The sequence below is a fragment of the Lagopus leucura genome, unplaced genomic scaffold, assembly GCF_019238085.1.
Source record: "Lagopus leucura isolate 7727_CA_CO unplaced genomic scaffold, USGS_WTPT01 Super-Scaffold_100012, whole genome shotgun sequence".
Taxonomy (NCBI): Eukaryota; Metazoa; Chordata; class Aves; order Galliformes; family Phasianidae; genus Lagopus; species Lagopus leucura.
The window spans coordinates 7,123,407-7,144,470 of NW_024962267.1; the positions used below are offsets into that span (position 1 = coordinate 7,123,407).

At 38.1% G+C, this 21,064-nt stretch overlaps 1 protein-coding gene across 5 annotated transcripts in view; it reads right to left on the reverse strand.

Annotated features, from left to right (window-relative positions):
- ZNF385B (zinc finger protein 385B) overlaps positions 1-21,064 on the reverse strand; it is a 153,008-nt gene that overhangs the window by 55,072 nt on the left and 76,872 nt on the right. Inside the window, exon 1 of one of the 5 annotated variants that reach the window (XM_042875006.1) lies at positions 5,276-5,409. The exons of the other annotated variants lie outside the window; for them this stretch is intronic. The gene's annotated coding sequence lies outside the window, so the exon portion shown is untranslated. Of the gene's footprint in view, positions 1-5,275; positions 5,410-21,064 lie in introns of those variants that run through there. 5 annotated transcript variants of the gene reach the window in all.

Genomic DNA, 21,064 nt, shown 5'->3' on the forward strand with positions numbered 1-21,064 from the left:
TTACAGATATCTCCCTACACTGAACAATATAAATATTAATCCTTTTATGCTACCCAACGTTATTGGTTCAAAGGATTCAGGAACTTTCTTTTTCATTATTTTAGATAAGATATGCGTGAGCATTACAGAGTGCCATGTGTTCCTGCTCATGCTTAAAATAAACTGCTAAAACAACATTAAGCCTATGTGAAGTAATTTTGATTTTCTGAAAAACAGGTGATATAAAAATGTTTTAAGTAAAAGCTATCCTATAATATCATTAATAATATTTATGAACATTAAAACAAACTCTCTTAAATACAAAACAAGGTAAATAAACATAGCACATCAGTAATTTTTTTTTCCAGAATTCAGTAGAACAAATATTGCTTTCTTGCAATGTGAAATTATGATAACTGAGACTTCTGATAGGGGTTTTAGTCTGTTGAAAGTAAAGCAGTAAAGGAGAGATAAGGCTGCTCATTCAGTAGTTTCCTAATTGGCAAATTAACACAATTATATGAAATATTCACTACCCAGACAATGCAACTTATTTTTTAAAAATACATTGAAGTAGAACCCCGGTATGTATGAGATAAAGGCAAAGCCCTCCTTTGACAATAGGAAAAATGCTAAGAACTTCTGCATCCCCAGGGCAACACATAAACTAACTCATTAATGAATGAGGATGCAGGTCCTTTGGGGTTGAAACGGTGATCACAAGAGCTAGCTACTCATGAATCTTTTAAAGCTTGGGGAGTGCACTGAATTCATACTTAGATGTTATTCAGAAACTGAGGGAACAGTCAGACCTTGCACGGACTCATTACCCACCTTAAACAGCATAAGTCATACATGTCTGGCAACTAACAACGGGTACAATTCTCAAATCTGTTTTTTTGTTGTTGATGTTTGGGTTTTCTGTTTTGTTTTTTTTTTTTTGTTTTTGTTTTGTTTGTTTGTTTGTTTGTATTTTTTATTTTTTTAGAAACTACAAGGAAAGGCAGCAAGACCTGGTGTAGAGCTGATGGCTATTCAACAGCATTAAGGAAGAGCCACTCTGCACAAGCATCTTAACACAAGTTATGAGAAAGCAGTAGCCCAGGTCTAATCTCGCAGAGCAACATCTGGATATGAAATGACACACCAAATATTTTCATTCCAGTCTGAGTTTATTTTTTCAGTGGTTGCTTCAAAAAACCCAAAGGCATTTAATGCAACTTCACTGCAACATACAAAATTGCCTATATATTGTACAGTTCAAGCTCTTCATGCTCAAGTATTACTTATCTAAACCAAGTCAGATTATAGAAATAACTCTCCCCCTACAAATTGTGATTTCCAGTATGCTAGAAGTTAGTATTTTCATTATTATTTCAAAATAACTTTATTATCAAGACATGCTGACAATTCAGTATGATCTTTTTGTAAAAAATCAGACACTGTGAAATAAAATATTTCTACTTTTTAAATACATGTAGGATTCCACCAGTTAGATCAGTACCAAAAATTAATTGAAACCTGATGCTGCTGAAATGAATGGATTTTCTGCCATTTCATAAACCCAAAAAGTCAGCTATTATTTACTTACCTATTTTTTCAAAAGGATTGTAAAAATAAAAACAAACATGCAAAGCAAGCAAATCCTCATTAGACCAGACCCCTCCTCAATAAAATACTAGGGACTGACCTTGAATCACTTTAATGTCTATGAATTTTTAATATTTCTCTAATTGCTCTCCATTTCCAGTGCTTTATGATTAAAGGATGTTCATTTCAATAATGACAATGTAGACTACATATTGTAGTCTATGCATGTACTTGATATGAAGGGAATAATAGAAAAGCTGATATTTGAAACCTCTATTATAATAATGTTAATTTTCAATAGAAATAAATATTTATTCCTCTGATCTCTACAGTTAGTACATCAGAATCATAGAGAACAAATATTGATGTTTACACACAGCCAGGGCATAGAAAAAAATGAAAAGTGTAATTTCACACACTATTTTAAAGACAAGTAGATCAAAATAGATCAAGGAAATCTTACTCTCCTTGCAGTCGTACTGCATTTATAACAGTTTGCAATTACAACTGGAATCCCTGTGGGTTTTGTGTAAAAGACAGCAGAACAGATGGAATGAGCAGGTAAGTCCAATTACTAGAAACAGAACAGACTACCCTGCATTTTCCTTAAATAACTGTGCTGCAATTATCAGCTCCTAACATTTAGAAGAGCCCTGTCCCTCCTCAGGTTGGCAGAATGTGTGACTCACCACTGCCCTCTTTCTCCTTTAGCCACCCCTCTTCCCTGTACACTTGCAAGCTGAGAAAAGAAAAGCTTGTGCAATGCCCAGCTTAAATTTTACAGCACCTATGCTACCTTATTCCACGCACATTTTGCAGTACAGAAATGAATTCTAGAAGCATTAGACTGGCATCAAAGCGTGGTTGTTGGTTCTGGCTTCTTGCAAAGCCTAAGAATTAGACAAATTAAGGAATATCCTTTACTATATTCAGAAGAAGTATTCTGGCTGCCGTAGAACAACAATCTTATTATCTATAGATACTATAGAAATATTTGTCATTAGTTTTTAAAAGAGCTAACTCTCTTCTTATAAACTTCTAAACCAATCAAGGTGAATTTTTCAACTAGAAAGCAGAGTGGCACATTACCACTTCACATTGTTTAGTTTAGCAAGTCAGATTTTATTCTAAACAAACAGTGACAGCTATAAATAAACACAGTACTTTTGCATGCGCTGAAGTTAGCTGGAGCTTCACAATCTACTCCAGTTTATTTGTCCTGGGAACCCGTGTTGCTCATCCCTCTTCCTCGGGTGCCCACAGCTGGATCAGCTCTGTGCTTCCTCTGCTACTACTTGGTTCTGGGAAGTGCTGCTTTAGAGTGGCTTGCTCTTATGAAGTTGCCCAAACTATGACAAAAAAAACAGCTGCGTCTTTTTCAGCTCTCCATTCGCTTGCCATCCATATTAACATATCTTTCTGAAAACCTGAAGATCACTTTTTTTTTTCCTCTCCATTTGTTCACATCAGATGCCTCCCCTTGCCTTTTCCACTCCCCCAACGCAAAATAAATCAGAAAGAATTTTTTTGCTTTTCTGCTGCTATCCTCAATAAAAAATATAAAATCACCACAAGCCTACTGAAGCCACAATCTTGCCTGGACCATGAGACAACTTCCATTTCAGCCTCTGTGCTGACTTCTTTTTTTTTTAAAATGCATATTCTTGATGCATCAGGCCTGCGCGTGCCCCAGGATGAAGCACTGCACTCCATTCCCTCTCTGCTTAACACACAGGCACAGCAACCAACATTTACCATCAGCTTACTGCCATATCAATACAAAGAAGCAACTGCTTTTTCCTCTTCAGGAGTCTGTAGGGACTGAGATTTGATAAGCAACCCATCAAAGACAATTACCTTTACCTAGAGTATGAAAAGTATCAGGAAAGAATACAGAACTGTCTTTTGACTTAACACCTTTCTTTACAAAATGAAGTGTCTCTATCAAGAAACAGCTACAAAAATGACCCAGTTTACATTATAAATTCCCCTGCATTGGGATAAACACTAGTTGCAGTTAGCTTACTAAAGAGAGAGTTCCCTCCTCTGCACTTCTCATATAGTCTGATTTCCCAAAATCCAACATTTTTTTAAATCCTGAATTCCAACACCAAACCACACTCAGCCTCAGTGTAGTCTTTTCTTCTGGAGGCCCTGAGTTGCTATCCATTGGCAACAAACATGGCAATCAGAGGGAGCGCTGCTGGGTGACGGTTTTGTTATTGCTCAAAGCCATCACAGCTTATCTTCTACAGTTGGGGTAATGTCTGCAGTTTTATACGAAATCATTTTATGTCTGCAGTTGGCTTCTTTCTCCTTATTCCACTTCAGTACTCCAACAAAGCAGCTCAGCAAAAAATATAATAGGGGATCCAGATCTATATGCATTGTCACAGCTGTGTCTAATCATTTAACCCCTTTAGACAATTTCTAACTCTCTTAAAAGAGCTCTTAGCTCAGAGAATTTAACGCTTCATTTGCTTTTCCCACCTATTACACAATCACCTCTAGAACATTCAGCTACCTGAATTGTTTCTTGTTTTCCTTCTCTAAGTACTTCTATTGACACAGCTCCCTAAATGTCCTTCAGATACAAGACTACAAACAGGTCATTTGGGCTCTTTAAACTGTTTGCTGTGGAAACCAGGCTCACTGAACAAAATTAAGGTGTGTTGTTGTTGTTGCTTTAAATAAAGGTATTCAGTGTTTCAGAAAATTCAAAAGGAATTTGAACATTCAAAGCATCTCCCATCGACCCAAAGAGTCACAATTTCAGTCATGCTCTCCCTTTTATTTGCTATCATTTTCATACTACGGCAGTTACTTTTAGAGGAACCATAATCCAAGTGAGAAAGACTATGAGGCAATGAGACAGGGAAGAAAAGTGGAATTTAAAGCTTTCATAATATTGTCCATGTAGCCTACAATAAACACAATTTTAACTGCTCTGCCAAAGCACAGGGCATGCTGCATAAAAGCATCTGTCCAAAAAAGGTCAACTTGGTAACACTACTAGGAAGATTTACTAGACTTAAATTAAACTGTGCATGAGTATAAGTGATATAATAATCCTTTTCACAAAACTGAAGAAAATCCCTTCTTAAAAGTAGTTTAAAGAAAAAAAAAAAACAACTTCATAATTTCCTAGTTAACACTACAGAAGGGAAAACATTTCTCTCTGCTGAACTTGTCCAGCTCTCCTTGGTGCTCTGACTAAAGAAACAAGAAAGTCTCAGAGGATTTCCTGAAGGACTTTGCTTCTCTCTTCATCAGATGCCCTTCTGTACCGCCCTCTGCTCAGAGCCCATGCTTCTACAAGCCAAAGTAACGGGCATGTCAAAACTGCTTCTTGAGCTCTAGGAATTACCAGCATTCTGTTATACTGTAAATGGAAACAAAAAGCGCAGATTTCATCCTACTCAAGAAACCAGAAGCCAGACACATTACTACTTCTCACACCTAAAAAGACAACAACGGTGCTTCAGAATGTGAAAAGAGGACAAGAGTTGCATTGCTGACCAAAGTTTATGCCATTTTTAAATGGAAGAAAAATGCTACAGATCACCAGAGACTTACAGTATTCAGAAGCTGCAGAGCTTTCACTGAGACCACTCAACCATGAATCATTTCAGCAAAACAAAGGCATAAAACAGACCGAGTTGTCCCACAAAGGCTTCCCGCTGCTAATTGGTGTCACGATTCTTACCTCAGTGCCTAAGGCTACAGCCCACCTCCACCGCAGCATTTAAACATACCCAGCATGAGATTCAGAGATAAATAATCCTTGCAGTTCGGCACGGTGCGTTGGTAATGCTAGGTGCTGCGAGACAGTGGGCAACCAACAAGTCCAAACAAATCAGGGCTGCTGTAATTGTATGCTTAGCTTTAATTACCCTCGAGGACACTGTTTGCAACTTGACTCCAGAGGAAAGGCAGCCTACTATTGACATCACCAGATCAAATATAACCTAAAAGACTGACAAGAGGCATTTCAGCAGCTCATTTCCTATTATTGTTCTTAAAACTAAGCTTGGGGATTACAGCTTTAGAAGGCTAGCTGTCTGCTGCAGAGCTGTATCTTTTAAATAAATTCTTCTTTTATATTATTGTTTTTAAAAGAGATGGTGTCTTGCTTGAGTGTTTGAAAAAGTTCATAAAAGAGGACCTTGGAGAGCAGGGTTACGGAGACACTGAAGGGTCACGAGATTCAGAAGATCAGAGCCCTCAAATCCTGACCCTGCTGTATTAAGGTACACTACTATACTTATTCATCAGTCCTGACTTAGAGAATAAGTAAAAAAAATCCAAAAAATCATTAAACTATAGTACACAGTACCTAGCCTGAGGAGAGATAAAGGCAACAGATTTATAACTAACAGATTTGGTAGCACAAATCATCACATCAGTGGCCTTACTGAATATTAATTAGTGTAATTAGTAACTGCCATTTGAGTAGGAAAGCAGCACTGCACCAGGCCTGCCTGGGCTGGGTCGTAGAGTTTCAATGCTATTATATTTTCAAAGACTGTATGACACGAACTTGGGCAACTCTCCCCTCAGTTACATTCAGAGACCCAAGAAATAACATAAAAAAGCTGTATTTAAGAAAATGTTTCTGTAAAATTAATTAGACTGGACCAAAGAAAAAAACTTCTTTGGTGGGAAGGTGGAAGTCAATGTCAAAAAAGCATGAAAGCAGATTTATGAAGGCTGCCATGCAGCTTGCATCTCTACCCATGACCACACTTGAGCAGGCTGGGCAGCCCCACCTGCTCCCACTCCCAGCTCCTCCCTTAAGCTGGCACAGAGAGTGCCAGCATCTATAAGCAAACGAGCAACAAACCAAGAAAAGAGAAATATGCTTTCAGCCAGACCTTTGAGCTGGTCAAGCCAAACCAACAGCCATCCAAAGAAAGCAGTGAGACCAGGGTGGACAAAAAGAAAAATGAAGAATGTTGTGAGCACTTTTGCCTCTCATCCATGCCCAGACTCAACCAAACTGACCATCAGCTTCCTGGAAGTGTAGCAGACAAATTTCATGCCTGTCACACTGTGTTTCTGGTTCTCTCTCTCAGGATAGCATCCATCTAACAGAGCAGTGTTATATCACTTTCAGCTTGTGCTACACAGCAACCCTCACCTGAATTCACAGAGCAATGAGCCCTGCTCACCTGCCTTTCTAGTTATTGCTCAGCTCCTGCTCCCCTTTGTTTGCTTTGGCATAAACTTATTTGCCTGCTTCTTCAAAGAGAAGATAATAGATTGGTTCTTAAACTCATGTTTGGCCCTTCTCCTCTTTCAAAAACACTGTGAAACCATGAGGTCTTTTTTAGTGTTCTGGGACTTCTCAGTGTCTTCACAACAGTAAAAGCTCTGAGATTTCCATTAATGCAAGTATCCTTATGCAGCATTTGTCAGAACATTTAAGATCCCAGTTCATCAAAACACTAACTTGTTCCTACATAGCAATCTCACCCTTTCATCACTTGTAGTAAGCCATGTTAACAGAATCACTCTTTTTAACACCAGCAGTGCAAAAACACCACATAATTCCATCTTCTTTGCTTCTTCCGGCATTTACAGAATAACAATCCATCCTTCTCCTTGCTATTCTGTAAGTATTGCGAGTGCAGTTACAGAACAATTTCTTAAAGTTTGATGCTTCTGTCTCATTTCTTGCTTTTAAATTTTTTATTTTTTTTTTTTATTTTGTACTTTACATTTACATTACTTTTCTTCTTTCACCCTCTATAATTTGAACTACCTCCCCTTTCCTATCTCCACATAGGCTCCTTGTGCTTCACAGCAGAAAGAGCTTACGTTTAGTCCAGCTTTCCCGGCTACACTTCCTGATAGTTTGCACTGGCACTTATACCAAGGAGTCTTTAAAAGAAGTTCCAAACTTTTTCAGTATGTGTGATAAAAGCTGCATGATTAGCATGAAGGAAAGTCAAGCAAGATGACTATTTTGTTTTTAAGCATATAAAGAATATGACCTCATCTCATTTCTATAACAGGTTTTCCCTATCTTAAAGTGTAATATTTCACTCTGACTTTAAAAGTTATAATCCTTAATTTTTTGTTTCCTCAATTCTAATGAACTAGGCAGATGTTGCAGCATACAAGCTCCAGCCTACCTCCAGGAAAAGGTAGAAGTATTTCTCTTGTCCATTTCTTTCCTAACCTCAGGCTACGTTGTAAGATAAATATCATGCCTATAATTCTGAGAACATTGGAGCAATCTACATCTTTACATTCTTTCTCCTCCATGCTGAACTTTACCTCTTCTGTTTTAAGAATGTGACTGTGTTCCCAATCACTGAGCTTTGAATTCACATATATACCTTTTTTCTCAATTCTCTTGACTGCCATGCAGATTTACCCTTGCTTCGTACTTATTTATTGGTTAGACTGAAATAACAGAAAACTTGTGTATTGAAGGCAATGCACATTGGATACTGAGAAACCCAAAAATCATACCTCTGTGCTTTTCCCTTTTAATGCAGGTATTTGCTATTGTGAAAAAAAAAAAAGGGGGGGGAAACAAAATTGCTGGAAAAACTTATAGCCCTGGACATACAATGTGCAATACACAGAACTCCAGCAAATGGTCCAAGCTTGCATCTGTCACCCTGGTGTGAATCCATTATCATTCCTTTTAAGAGCACAGCCTCACTGGGATTAGCAGCAGTGCAAGTGTGAGATCTGGCCGATTAACATCGCTAGGAGGGGCGCTGCGTAGACACAACAACTACCAGGTCAGATGCTACAGACTTTCACAGTGCAAAGGAGTAATAGAAGGAGTGACCAAGGTATTTGTTATCAGACTGATACTACATTAAAAACTTCTACACGCCCTTCATAGACTAATGTTCTCCTTAAGTTGCTACACAAAGAAACCCAGTAAATATGTGGAACAACAAATGGAAAGAGGCAAATAATTATCACACCACACAGGCCACAGCATCTGCAGTAAGGGGGCCAGAATAGCCAACAGCCTACAGAAAAGATCACAGCCCACCCTCCTATCACCACACATTCTGCACGAAACACTGCACCCATCTCGCACATAACTGTCACAGAAGCATGCTCAATTGGGCAAGAGAAGTTTGCAAAGACAGGGATGAAAGACTGGTTCCTTAGCAAAGGTCCAGGTTCAAACATTTCTGTGAATATGGCAGTCATGGCTTCACAGCTGCCCGCATTCCACAATGGGTTTGAAATATGCCATATGTTTCTGCAGCAGAACAGTCAATCTGAGTGAAGCCATGCTGCAGAATACACTCCATCAGCAGAATCCAATCCAAGAGGCTAATCCAGGAGTGAGGGATGATTAAGAAGTAGGCTCTGAACTGGCCTTTTTAGAAGTACTCACTGGAGCCCATACTTTCAGCATGGACATCCTCAAACAGTTGGCATAAACAACCCTTCTCCACCTCTACTGATGGTATGTACCCCCTTGGAGTTTGCATTGCTCTTCAGAATTTTCAAAGCTGTTCTTTGGATAGATTTGATATACAAGTTTCTGTAAAAATTGTTTTTAACTATAGTATATGCCATCCAGCACAGGAGGAAATCAGGGAAATGAATTTGCCATTAACATGCTTTTATGTGCTCTAATTAGAAAAATCATAATAGCTCAAGTAGCTTTGTAACCCAATAGAAAGCACAGCAGTGACAGCAAAGCAGCAACATCATAGGCTGTAAGCAAGGATTTACTCAAATACAACAGGCACAAAAAAAAAGGAAAGGAGCAGCTTATCTTCAAAAGGCTGCAGAGTAGACAGGAATCTCCAGTGAGATACCCTTGCTTCCACTGCCAACCCTTAAATGAGGTCTGGGAAGAGGTGGATCCTGGTTCCATCCCTTCTGGTCACTGAGTGCATTGCATACAGCTGAGCTCCCCTGGGTTGTCCCTGCCTTCCCACCACGTGCTCAATCACTGGTTCAAGCCCTGACTTAGCATTTCTGCTAAACGCTTCAAAAATAAAACTAAGTGAAAATCCTTAAGTATTTAAGAAAATGTAGTCAGAGTGCGGAAGAGAACAGGAAAGAACAAATCTATTTTTCAGTAACAGACTGTTTACAATACAGAGAAGTATTCTACGCCTACCCCCTAAAGAAGCAGCATGTATTAATTTTTTTTGTTGTTACTTTGCTTTGCTTTGTTTTAAGTGAGAAACTACTTAACTACAGATTTTGCAAAGACAATTTATACCTTATGCAGAAATGCCTATTTCTACAGCACTTTTTCCCAGTACATGAATTTCAAACATGTTCTATTGAACACTTCAGAAAGTTACACAAGACAAAATGAGTCATGCAAGGTGAAATTTAATCCTCAGACGTCTTTTCTGTTACTGAAAGCAGAAATGTATGTAGCATATTTTAAAACCCTTATGGAGAGTACATTTGAATAGAAGTCAGTGACCAACAACTGAATTAAAAACAAACAAAAACTTTTGTCTTTAGACAGCACTGCTGCAAGAATAGAAAGAAAAACATTATTTCCCTTCCCCCCCTCTCCCCCCAAATTTAATAGCACTGATTGCAACAATGAAGAAAGATCAAGATTCTACAACAAAAATGAGGAAATACATCTAATGATCCATTCTAAATTCATTCCCAATGTCAACTGAGAAGTGCTCATCTTACGGGGTGGGGTCCCACATGCAGCACTGTGTTTAAATCTTGGCACTCATGACAAAGGAAAGGAAGAATGAACTTAAGCTGGGAATACGAAGAAATCATAAGAGCACCTGGATTCCAGCATAGTCAGAACAGAAAAATTTCAACTAATTTTGTGACTGTAAATCTTCATGCCTGTAACAACAGGGGTTTGGGTACGATGAGCTTTGTTCAATATTTCTATTCCTGTATGTGCATATTCAAACATAACAATAGAAGAAATCTGTAAATCAATTCAAAACCAACTGCTCTTCATGTGCTGGGATAGATTATACATCAATGAATTAATCCAGCAGGCAGCATTGCAGAACACAAATAAGACAAAATAACACAAAAAGTGCAGAAAATAAAAATATCCTGGACATTGAAAAGTTTTTTTTATGATGACCATTTTTGGCACATAATGAGAATTATGAAAAAATATAGTAGAAACAATTGTACATGTTTCCAAATAATACTTGAGTTGCAAGAGTGAAGTACTGACCTGTTAGAATGGCAATGAAAGATTAGGGGGAAGAAGCCCAACTTCCTCCTCTGCACAAAACCATTACACATGAATCCTCATGACCTGGCAACAACAACTTAAGGGACAAAGCTCAGAGTAGCAAAATATACGTTCCATGAAGGAAAGCATTATCACTCACTTGATGAAGATGCTTATTATGTTAAGTAGCAAGCACCTCTTCACGTAAAAAGAATTTACAAATTGAAATGACGGATATAAGAATCAAGCTCCAGAAAGTCTAGCAAATATAAACAGTGAGATAGTAACAATGCATACCTAAGAGAGGCAAAGGGCAATGCAGGCTATCTGAAAGGCTAGCAAAGAGTTGTGAAAGTTTGCAGATTATAGAGAATTGAAGGAAAAGGATATAACTGGAAAAGAAGCCAATGAAACCCACCAGGTTTGAACATCGGGGGAAGTTTTCTTAACACCAACATTGTTCTGGGTCATACTTAGTGCTCACCATGGCACTCCTTTTGAGCTGAAGCAGACTGTGGAAATAACCTCCCCAGAGAACCTAGGAATCTCAACAGCACACAAGATGGTATCCAGACTGAATAAAACAATGTTGTATATACAGCAGAAGCAATGTCTTATGGATGAGAAGAGGTTAGATGACCAGCAATGAGTACTGTGATTGCATCCATTAAAGACAAGTTGCAACAAAGATATTTACAGCTAGTGTAATATACTTTTTTTTTTGTCTTTTAATTAAGTATAAACATGGTCTTAATTAATTTTAAGGGGGCTGCTCCTTCAGACAGTTTTATCAAATTTCTCAATGAGAAATCAACACAAAGAAATTTAAGAAAAGCAAACTAAAGCACAAACATATGCTATGAGCACTGCTATGCAGTGGATTTTATTCTGTTCAGTCCACAGCAAAAAACTGGGCCCTTTCTGCTGAAACAAGATTGCTAAAAGCTTGGCAAAATACGAAACCATGTAGAGTACGTCTTTTTTCACAGAGAAAAAGTTTTCAGTTCAATGGGAAATAGGAGCGCTTATTTCTGCCTGAAATTTTCATGTTTTTCTGTGGTATTTGCATTTTTCTTCAGTTTACATGCAGAGAACAATATAAACACTATACAAGAATCATTCTAAGAATTATGTACCAACTCCTGCAAACAATTAAAGCAGAAAAGTTTTCCGTATTTACTTTTCTGCCTGATCTTGTTGTTGACAACTGAACGTTTTACTAGTGCTCAATAGTCATTGCAAATTCTGGGAAAAGAAGGTTGCTAAGATTCCCTCTCATACTGAAGGTGGAATTTTCCACTTTGTATAAATACTATTTTTGTCAAATTTGTAAGAGTCCTGCTGCCACTGTACATGAAATGGAAAGTTCCACAAAGTAATGGCGCTGGGAACTTTTGTTCATGGGACATTTATTTTCATATCAAGAACAAACAAGCACCATAGTCATGAGCAGGACTTCTTATCTGAGCAGTAAATAAAAAAAATCACAAGTTTATTCCCAAGCATAAGTTCTGTCTCATTTCAAATTTTAATTTTCCACAATGCACTTCTATCTAAGTTCATGATAACACACCATGACAGCTGCTAGTTGTCACACCCCTGACATCTACCATAACGATCTGCTTCCATACAAAATGTTGAGAGCTACATCAGTGAAAGCAGAGAGAGCTTTCATTTAGGAACATTAGGATTTGTGTTAGTTGCAACAAAGGAAGATATCCGTCCAAGAATTTATATTTTTTCCAGGGTGACTAACAACTTTCAGCCATTACCTCTGGATACGTCAAAGCATTTTGATTAAAACCCCATCACTACAAAATAGAACTAGACAGAATATCAAGAGTTCAGCCAATCTACATACATAAAACGAAACCTTCTAATAATTTGTAAGAATTCTACCTTAAACCTATGGCATCAGTCAAGCTGTACACCACTATAAAAAGCACTCAGGACACAGGGAAAATAATTGAAGTTAAAAGCCAGCAGGAGAAGAGAGTCTGCTAGTGACTCCATAGGATTTAGTGCATTTTCTTTGCATGCGAGTAGCTCAAAAACAAAAGAACAAAAAAATAAAATAAATCAGATGTTTGAAAGGTCATGGTGAACTATAAAGAGGCATCCATTATAAACAACAAAAATCCATAATGCGTCTCTACTTTAAAAGAAGGGTCAGCCAGACTAGGTAGGCTTGCCATTTACCCTGCAAATATTACATAGGGATACGTATCAAGATCTTGCTTACAGCCTGGAACTTCAATTACATGAAAGAAAACACAGGAAAATAATACAATTGGTTATATTTACTAACTATACAGATTAATTGATGGAGTTACAAATACTGTTTTGGGATTTCAAAGTTCACCCTTCAATAGCAACTAGATAATGAGAGATCTGCTGAGATAATGAGATAATGAGAGATCTAACGCTGGTGAAAGCAATACAGACGTGTGGTCTGTCTTCACTGAAAGTCTGGAAACCCACTTCTCAAAGTTTTGCTCACACTGATAAAGTTAGTGACAAAAGTATAAACACATATTTGACTTGCAAAGAAAAAAAAGATTCATTGGTGACATATCATAGGAAAATGAATTGTTTGCTACCTTCAATTTCAGAAGAAGACTGGATTTAGGAAAAAGAAAGCTTTGTTTATAGGCTGAGCAAATTTGTTAGGGAATCAGATTTAACACAGAACATGTCAGAAGGGAAATGCTCCCTGGAAGATTCAAACAAAGAGGATAGGACTGCAGTGGGGTGTAAAATGTCACTGTGAGACCAAGCACAGTACTGAGCCTGAAGTGATAGTGATTTAAAGCCAGTGCAGCTCGGCTTGGGGCCAGCCTGCAGCCAGAGGCCCTTAGTTGCTCCAGGCACACACACAACAGATGTGCAGGCATTCCTGGCACTAATACATATCTACTTGTCTTGTTTAGGAAGCAAAACAGGTACAGAGAAGCTGCTACTACTTTGGTTATTATCTCTCTGCAAATGGAGCCTGCCAATCTCAGGTGCAGTTGTTTTCCCATCTCTCATGGAAATAAAAGTAATTTTATTAAGCATCCTGGCAAAAATAGTCTCATACTTCCATCAGCTCATCTCAATTAATCTCATCAAAAGCAGGGGAGCAGGTTTGCCTACGTTCATTCCAATCTCATTTGGCTCCCCCCCATTCTGTCTCCTCTCTCTTATTGCTCTCAGGCAGCTGAACACACCTGCCAGAGGAACGAGTAGGTGGCAGCTCTTTACCCTGATGTCCAATCTCCATAGGCTGAAAGTAAAAATGACAGAAATCTTGCCACTTCTGAATTTCCTTGCAATGCCCTTCAGCTGACAGTCATGGACTACATGGCTTAGAGTTACACTTTAATTAGAGTTTTAAGAAAGTCTAACATAACTGGTAACTTTAAAATACTGGTTATTTCATTTGAATTACATACATGCTTCAGATTTACCCACAGACTTTCAAAACCAAAAGCTGCTCAGAAAGATTTTGCAACTGAGACAAATGAAAACAAATAAAGAAACTGAGCTTGTTGAGCAGAAAATGAGACACTGACAGCCCTGAATTTTTTCTTTTATGAGCATTCCATCTCAACATACCACAAAACAGCAATAACAACAACGAAATCCCCCACATCAACAAGAAAGAAAACATGCAAGAAACATACTTTCCCTCATAAGGAAAGGAGAAGGTGAGAGCTGGATGTGTTTCATACTGCGAACATGCAAAATTATTTGAATAAAACACATTTTAAAATATATTCATGTTGTTGTTTCAGGGAAAGAAAGATGTATCTGCAGTCATGAGCAATTAAGGACAACATGTATACCTGCCCAGTTATCTGCAGTTTAAAACAGATGGTATTTCACAGTGTCACTGACTGAAGCTGTTCTGTTTATCCATGTGCAGAGAGGGCTTATTGATGCCATCAAGTCAGAAAGAAACAGCTCCAAGAAACAGCTGGGTGCAGTCTCCACCTTCCACCTTTCCCATAGAGCAGAAAAGCCTGCTTTTATATTAGACAGCTCAAACAATCAGGAAACCCTACATTGAAGAACTGAGGCAACATCTTCACAAAATGCAGAGCTTTAACATGATACACCAACCTGGAGAAAGCAGCATTCAAATCCAGATAATTTAAGAGTCCAGAAGGTATTTTGTTATGTACTATATTGACAGAGTTCATATACATTAAAGGGCAGAATTTTCACAGTACAACCCACCACCAATACTTCAAAGAGACTTGTCAAGTGCTGGACACAAACTACTTTAAATGATATGATTTCCTTTTCACTAATTTGTCTGTCACAACATTTGTTTGAGAACAGATTTGCTCATTCAGTACCTCTCAACTACATGGAAACTAATTCCAGTTCTCTCAGCTCTAACATCAAGCACCTTTCTTACAATCATTCCCTTCTGAGCTGGTTTCCAGCACTAGTTGCAGTCCAATTTTCTCATGGTTCTTTCTCCAGAAATGATTTTCTCTTCTATATATCAGTAAAACACCCAAGCTTCTGGAATCACAGGGTTAAGTTCAAAAACTGATAATCATTTCTTTTTATTTTACTTGAAAGAAAAGCATTGCCTTTTTTCTATATGCTTCATTTTTCAGATCAGCACTGAAGCCAGATGAGAACAATAACTTCTACCTTCTTTAGGAGCCTTATTTTCTATTCCAGCAACAAACTGAGCAGAAACCTTGAGATCACATCTCGAGATGGCACACATTGTGTATACAATGAGCACGCAACTCATGCTATTACAGAAGGTAAACCACAGTTTCCCGTTCAACTTTGAAACAATACCTTATGCATAATGTATAAAATTTGCAAGTTGCATCAACCTTACTTTCTGGTACACTTTAAAATGATTTAAAATGTCATATGCAATACTTCTGCCATAGGTGGTATATCTATTACTGCTGCATGTGACCCCACATTGGCATCCATTTTGTTGCTATCAACAATCACTTGAGCATTACAGATTTTTTGGCTGACAACATCACCTACTGCTTTGTTGTTACTTTTAAAGTTGCCATGGAGACAAAAGAACAACTGAATAGCAAAAGCTTAAGAAATATTTATTCTTTAGGAACAAAATTCTACTTGCTAACATGGAGTCTCAGGGTTTGATGGAAGCTGTAATAAACAGTAAATTTTGAATCAAAGCCTTGCTTAAAATGAAAAGGGACAAGACAAAAGAAGAGTTGCATTTCTTCCTACCTACCCAAATTCTACTGTCAATGAACCGATATAGAGGAAATTACCTCCTTGCTGTGGCAAGAGGAATCTCACGGGAGAACTTGCCTCCTGCCCAGTATCCTCAAGAGTAAGATAGTAGCTGTACAGAGCTTACCTTACTTTCTCTCCAGTTTCCTCTGTGCTGCAAGTAATCTCAAAATGGGAAGGAATAAGGGAGTCCCATATTTCATCTTCCTCACAAACTCAATTAAATTGCTGTTCCATCAAGAGAGACACAACACAAGCCACAAAAAAAAACACAAATCAAGGATCCTCTTTGAATTAATTCCCCTAGTCACACAGTCCGGTTTTTCATCTAGCACATCCCTTCCTAAACAGAGCACGTCTAGAAGCTCAGACAAACAGCTGAGTCCTGCTGCTCTCTGCCCATAATCCCTAAACGCACATAACTGTACAACTGATGTGAACTGTGCATGCCTAGCCGTTGGATACTTGGCTCCTTTCAGATTCCTGTCCTAGACATACAATTCCTCCTACGCCCCGCAGCTCCTGAGCAGACTGAGTACAAGGGATCAAAATGAGCATCACCTGAAGCCTCTTTGACCTAAAGTCTTGTTGCTAGTTAGTCTGAAAACTTTTGTAGATCTTATAAGCAGAAGAATATTGCTGGTTTCATAGAGCATATCAGCGGCAATCAGTAGCCAAACATGCAGCTGTCACTGACAGCTGAATGAATATTTTCCTATACAAGAAGTTTCCCTCCCACCCGCCTGACAGCCAGTACTTGGCAATGTGTCCCCTTTCCCGACACCCCAAAGGCAGCAGGAACACAAACTCTGCTCCCTGGGACTGCAGCCCGATCCTTTCCCAACAACAGGAGCAGCACTGGCTCCTCAATCTTCTGCTTCATGAAGTTTGAGGACTGATTTGCCCCTTCCCATGATGTGCAAAGATAGCAGTCAGGAGGAAGTATTTTAGAAAGAGAGTAGGTGGTAGGAGATAATGAGGAGAAAGACTGGGAAAAAGACATTTCTTTCTCTTTCTTTACCAGATATCCTCACTGAAAGACACCTGTATAGCCTTTCCTGTAATTGTGCTGCCTCTGTCCTCCATGCCTTGCTCCCCACAGCCCTGACACCCACTCCTTGCTCCCCCAGCTTTCAGAGCCTCCTGCAAACCCGCAGCTTTCATCAGCCCTGCCCCTATGCCAGAACATATGCTGCTGACATCAGGAAGAACACTTCAAACTGGGGATTATCATCCTTTATTTGCGTTAGACAAAATCTGCTTTTGTTAAGATGCCTTGAGTTGACTTTGGAGCTCAGAGAATTTAATGTTAATATATGAAAGAACATGCATGTTCTGACAGCAGAGGCTTGTTTCTCTAGCTTGGGAGTTTACAGCTGAGTGAGAACTTTCTATTGACAAACCAAATTAGAAACATTGATCCTAGTTTTACAAATTCTCTGATCTACAGCAATGATGTTCAATGTGGAAATAAAATTCTGAAATACCATTGCTTTTTAGTTCTTTAAAGCAAATACTTTTCTATTACTTGAGGGAGAAGAAGAAAGACAACGGGGAAATAAATTGTTATTACAGTTGTTTAACTTCATCTCAGACACCTGTCTGCAATCCTAAGATCTGAAGGATACAATGCAAATGATCACAACTACGAAGAAAAATGAAAACATAAGAGTGACTTCATCAAAAAGATGGTGAGAGTGAACTTTCCACATACTGCTGGCCCACTCTCAGGAGTTCCACTGTACAGCCTTGGTTTTGCCTAAGCAGGTCCTGTTCCAGTTAGAGAGAAATTGCACAGCTCAGACAAGTCATCTTGGCAGATACTGGGCAAGAAAGGAACAACCTTCATAACAACTTGTTCAGAGACATCACCAACCCAAAACCAGCATGTGTTATCCCTTTCAGGAGAGCACCCAGAGGAGTTTGCAGAGGACCAGGACTTGGGCACCACCTCCCAACACTGCAGCAGCTGCTGGATCCCAAGGAGCCAAAGCCAACATGCTGGCTTAAGGCTCCAGGCAGAAAAATAGGAGTCCAGCACACTGCTCCTGATAAGTTGCCAAGCCCAGCTCCACATTTCTTAGGTTAGCAATGCACATAGGGGATAAATTCACCAACAAAATGATGTAGTTTCTGGTCCTTGTACACCTTAATCCAAGTCTGAATGGAAAGCAAAGAAGTTCACTTATTACGAAACAAGGTAAAATTCAAAAGTGAGAAAAGAAAAAAAGACTGCTTTCTCAGACGAAATGTGAGTTTTGCTTTCACATCAGTAATGACAACTAAATTTGAAAAAAAAAAAAAAAAAAAAAAAAAAAAAAAAAAACCAGAAAATTAATGCTTTGAAATAGACAGCTGTCTTTGAGTGGAAGAGTTTGTCTAAGATTTCAGCTCCTATACCTCTTTATTAAATATATTTAAAAAGACCACCAATAACTGAGCTAACTTGGGTAGTGGGAGAAGAATACTCAGACTACTCAAGTACAGAAAAAGAAAAGCATTTATGGCAACACAAGTGGAGTTCAAAAGTAGAAAGTATCAGAAAGGATCCAAGCAAGTCAAGAAAATGAAGAACAGTGCAGAAAATGGCAAAAACACACACAGATAATTGATAAATTTCCAGCAATAAAAACAGTAAGGACAGACCTCACCTGTATCTTGCTGAGTTAGTACTTTCTCACTGTGCCTTACTCAGTGAAATGAATTTCTCCATGGTGTGAGGGTACACAGACCTGGAAAGCCTTTCCCCTGTCGGCCTGGCAGCAAGGAGCCATACTGCTGCTCAGAGCCATGGGTTTGTGCAGAGCTTGGTAAAGCTGTTAGAGCATCCATGCAATGGCCTTGCAACACCACACCTTAAGAAACCCCGCTGCCTTCAACTAAGTCCATTTCTCATCCTTCTATTTCTCATGGTGGTGGTAAGTATTCCAGATGCAATTTATTAGCACTTTTTTTTTCCTCATAGGTCAACATCAAGAAATGGATTAATGTTCCTGGTTTCTTAGGGTATGACAGTATCAAGAGGGTTTTTAAAATTCTTACAAAAGGTCTTAAAATTCTCCCTGGATTTGTATGTGTAATTGGCAGTATTATATAATTTTTAAGTACTGGATGACTCACAATTGCATATACAATACTGACTTTATAATAACTTTATGCTTCTTAATATTTCTTACACTTTCATTGCTCTAAGGGCTTAGGATTTCAATCCCCGATGTTTGGATTTAAAAGTAGGAATTCCTTTCTTTCATGTAGAAGTCTTTCCTTTAATTTCAAAAAGCAAAGGCAGTGCTAAGATCATTTTTGTTAGAGTTGCATAACTACCTCTCAAAGCACTCCTCAAATAGCTGTAACAGAAGGATTTTCCAAATCTTACAACTAGCCCTTCAACTAAGAGGCAAAATAAATCCCTATGCTTCAAGACTCAGCATGTTAAATGTGGATGAAAAATTTCCATGTAGACCAAGTATGAGAAAGTTTTTTGTTTGTTTGCACTTTTTTTTTTTTTTTTTTAAATGTATTTAGCAAACTCTTCCATTCCCCAAAACCTGATTGCTTCTTTTAACTCAAAGAACTACTTAGACTTTGTAACATGCCTCTGAAATACTAGGGCTACTACTATAGTGATTTTGAAGAAGTCTTCATTTTCAATTTAATTGGATTCTGGGATATGAAAAAAAAACAACCAAACAAACCTGCTAGTCTGTCATTTTTGTTTGCTTGTTTGTTTCACTGTTATTAAGTTGTAATAGGATCCTACTCCTTTCATTATCTCATACCATATATCAATGTTCAAACTTGAACAAGAATTCAAAAAGTAAAATGACACTGTTATTAGTATCCCACCAGCAGACAGCTAAAAGAGGAAGCTGACACCCCTTTACAGCTGCTCCAAGCAAGCATTTGGCTTAAAGAACTTTCATGTAATCTAAGAAGTATTCAAAGCACCAAGCATGCACAGAATATATCACTAGAAGTAATTGCAAGGCTATTGTATACAGAAAACCATGAATAACCAAGTGACAGAACACCATGTGTCATGTTTATGAGTCCAGCAACTAGAGCAGGAACAATCACCTAAATCAATCACAGGGAAAGCAGCATTCAAGAAGTATTTATGAGTTTCTTAGATATTCTAAAATGTCTGGAATCTCAGACCAACTTTGAAATTCAAAATTTTATTTATGTTAGTATGAAATTCAAAATTTTATTTTAGTATGACCACTAATAACAACAACAGAACACTGTTTCTACTGCTATTTCTAGGATTGATTTAGAAGAAAATTAGCATATGTAGGTAGTGTAGCGTACTTGCAACACAAACGTTTGAAAAGGAAATTCTGTAAGCAAAGAATGTTCCTTAGTTTGTTACTCTGTGGCATAATTATGGGTGATGAGATGGAAGAAAGAAATGAATGGTATTCCTAAGAATGAATATTGGGAAAACCAGCAAGACAACCTGACCAATAAAGAAAAAGGAGAATGGTAGGAAAGACAAGCTTAGGACTTCTACAAAAAGATCAGAAAATAATGAAGATGGTGAGGGGAGCCTGTTTTCAGCTGTTTTGAGACCAGTTTCATTTGTGTTTCAGTATTATGTCTAGTATTAAGCTATCAAATGTATTTTTAATGTGATAGTTACCATAATTTTAAAATTTAAAGAGCATGGAGCCATGAAGTGACCTTGTAGTCTTCACAATTGCTGAATTTAAAGTATATCATTTACTATAGATTGCATTCAGTGAAATCTGATCAATTTCTTTTTACAGCTAGAGTTGTACTTAATAAGAAACCACTCATCACTCCTGGAGGCCTTCTTGGCACTCAAGCTACAGAAACAAACAGAAAGCAACCTCCCTTATAATTTTTTTTTTTTAACTTTACATTTAAATCAGACAAAAATCATATCTTGTGGATTTCTGAGCCTAGTTCTATTCTCACAAATGCTCACGTCCATGAGATTTTCACTAGCATCACGGAAATACGGATTTCCTCCAGTGAAACAAACAAAACAGCAAAAATTTCAATGCACTACTCAGAAGATCACTCCAGATGAAGCCAGTGTCCCACAGCAGACTGTTCTGCAGTACAGGC